The sequence below is a fragment of the Hoplias malabaricus genome, chromosome Y, assembly GCF_029633855.1.
Source record: "Hoplias malabaricus isolate fHopMal1 chromosome Y, fHopMal1.hap1, whole genome shotgun sequence".
Taxonomy (NCBI): domain Eukaryota; kingdom Metazoa; phylum Chordata; class Actinopteri; order Characiformes; family Erythrinidae; genus Hoplias; species Hoplias malabaricus.
The window spans coordinates 50,767,458-50,770,437 of NC_089820.1; the positions used below are offsets into that span (position 1 = coordinate 50,767,458).

Here is a 2,980-nt window from a genome sequence, read left to right on the forward strand (position 1 = left end):
AAGTAGAGAATAATGTATTTGTTCAGTTCCTGACAGTGAGAACCAACACATCATAAATATGTCACCTGTGCTCTAATTTGATTCTACATTCTAGTAGATATCTGACAGGACACCTTTGCTTCCACTGGGATGATCGTGATGTACAAAACATCTATTCTTCTGAGCTATTTGCATGTCCACTTTCCCTGAAATACACCAGCACAAAGCCATCAATGTGTTCTCACCACATTCCTAAAATATCCAGATCAGGGCTACATTATTAATGCACATGTACACAAACAAATATCCTGTATAATTTAATGAGGGCGAATAACTGACTCCTTTACACTTCACTGTCTCTAAAGTAAGATGCTCTGTCATATAAGTCATGTATACACGGGTATGCCAAATGGGGTCAATCCAAGTCATATATACCAGTCTATATTAAATATATATCAGTAATAAAATATCATGTATAATCAGTACATGAGTACATAAATAAATAGCATACATAGGAAAAGTTAGCTCCCATTAACATAGTGAGAAAAACTATGCAGAATAACACTTACCTTAAAGTTGCTCAGGTTCCTCAGCTGTGTGAAAGTAGAGCAGCAGCTGACAGCTTTAACTCTCAAATGCTCTGACACTGCGCCTGTGTGTGTGTGTGTGTGTGTGTGTGTTTGTGTGTGTGCCGGTGCGTGTGCGTGTGCTCACATTTCAAATACAAAGCTATGCTCAGACTCCACTGCTGCTTCCTCGCTCTCTCTCTTTCTCTCTCTTTCTGAACAGGAGCAACACTGATGTGCACAGATATGTAATATATGTTTGACTTCCCAGATTCAGTATTTGCATTACGTTAAAACAGGATAATCTCAGAAGCAGCAGGATGTAAGGATATTGAATGATTTGTGGTGGGTCCAGAGCCTACCTGGAATCATTGGGTGCAAGGCAGGAATACACTCTGGAGGGGGCGCCAGTCCTTCACAGGGCCACACACACACATGCACTCACTCACACACACAGACAGTTTTGAGTCGCCAATCCACCTACCAACGTGTGTTTTTGGACTGTGGGAGGAAACCGGAGCACCCGGAGGAAACCCACGCAGACACGGGGAGAACACACCAACTCCTCACAGACAGTCACTCGGAGCGGGACTCAAACCCACAACCTCCAGGCCCCTGGAGCTGTGTGACTGCGACACTACCTGCTGCACCACCGTGCCGCCTAATGATGACCCAAAATTACTTAAAAACTAATTACAGTGAATTACACTGTACACTGTACTAATTACAGTGAACTAATTAATAACTCCACCAAAAGTAACAGATGTTATTCATAAATGTATCATTTTAAAGTACCAAGAGTTTGTTCCACTAGTGATGATATATGTATCATTTATTTCAGTCCATCAGGAAAATAAATACATAATTCTTGTATGAAGAAAAACCCTAATAAATATACATTACTCTGATAGGCCACATCTGATAATAGAGTCGAATGCCGCTTTACTTATTCCAAATAAAGGCCCATGATTTAAATGTTGGTTATGATAATTCAGTCTGATAAGAGCTCAAGTATGAATTTCCTCCAGTGTATTTATTTAAGATTTGCATGGCATGCTGTCTTTCATTAAAGAATTCATTTAAATACTGTGTCAAACAGTCCATTGCCAGAGGGTATTTTTTACACCATCAAATCGGTTCTTAATTATAGGACAAATAAAACCTGCTGCACGTTCCATATCATGTATACATGTATTTATATCTCTGTGGGGACAATCATGACAAATTATATAGTGCAATCAAAATATTGGATTAATAGGGAGTTTGTTCTCCATTTCCTTTACTCTTTTGAGAAGCAGATATTTGCAGTGAGGACACAGGATAGTTAGTAAGGTAAAGTACTGATGTTGGTCCTGGATCACAAAGGCCACTCTAACTGATTGTAAAAGGACAACACTCCAGGGAGCACACCTCCACAGGTCAGTGCTGTGGGAGAATTATAACCTTCTAGACCAAGTTTGGCATTCCATTCAGCATTCAACTGTGGAAGGCACATTTGTGTACCTTAATGTACCTTTATATATTACCTGGAAAGGTTGTGCAGTTTTTGTACAAGAGCAATAAGCATAACAAAAACAACTGTCATTTTCGACCAACAGAGGGCGGTGTTTCACACAGTTCTAAGACTCCAGTTCAACCCGTAATTAATTGCTTTGTAATTTGTAAACAAAGCAATTTGTCCTGACCATACTCAGACAGTCTGTCACTGTGTTGTCTGTATTTTTAGTCTGCATACACTAGTATCGGTCTCGATTTTAGAACTAAATATCAATTCGATTCAAATGAACTTTGGGCTGAATTTGAAATATAATATGAGATTAAATCGTAACAAACTTAACCCAAATTTTACCTTCAACAAACTTTAACTAAAACAAAGCTTTAGTACTGCTTTTGACAACCAACTGTCAGCTAAAAGATGTAGGCCTCAGTCATTTATAAGGGACCGTCAAACTAAAGTGTGAGCTTCAGCCTGCTGCGTGTTTTTGGGCACTGTCCTCTCAGAAACGAAAAATGTCCTTCTGTCGACAAATTAAAATACTCCCCGTCCTCAAAAAATAATTTAAACACCCACCCAAAGACGATGTATTAATAACACCTCTGTTATCAGCTCTCTTTAGTTAATTCTGTAAAACTGTTCTAGGTCCTCACGTGGTAGTGGGCTTTATGTCTCGCGGTGCTTGACGGAGTGATGGAGATCAGCGCGCGAACAGATGGCGGCGTCGCGCGATTCCAAGGCAACAAGGCTCGATTCCAAGGCTCGTGCTGCTCTCAGTCCCCGGGGTGAGGTCAGGGAGATCAGCTGGGCCCTGCACTAATTGGACAATAAGTATGTCGCTTGTATAGACTACGAGCTTTTAAAAGCTCCAGACGTGTGGTTTCTTCTGCCACTGTCTTTTTTTTCTCTAAAACTCTGCCTAACTTTGACACTGTTTATG

The 2,980-nt window shown here is 40.3% G+C and overlaps 1 protein-coding gene across 2 annotated transcripts in view; it reads right to left on the reverse strand.

The window, feature by feature from the left end:
- Positions 1-620, reverse strand: part of LOC136678980 (growth arrest-specific protein 2-like) — a 32,975-nt gene extending 32,355 nt beyond the window's left edge. For both annotated transcript variants that reach the window (XM_066657202.1, XM_066657201.1), the window contains exon 1: positions 549-620. The gene's annotated coding sequence lies outside the window, so the exon portion shown is untranslated. The remainder of the gene's footprint in view (positions 1-548) is intronic.
- Between the last annotated feature and the right edge of the window lie 2,360 nt (positions 621-2,980).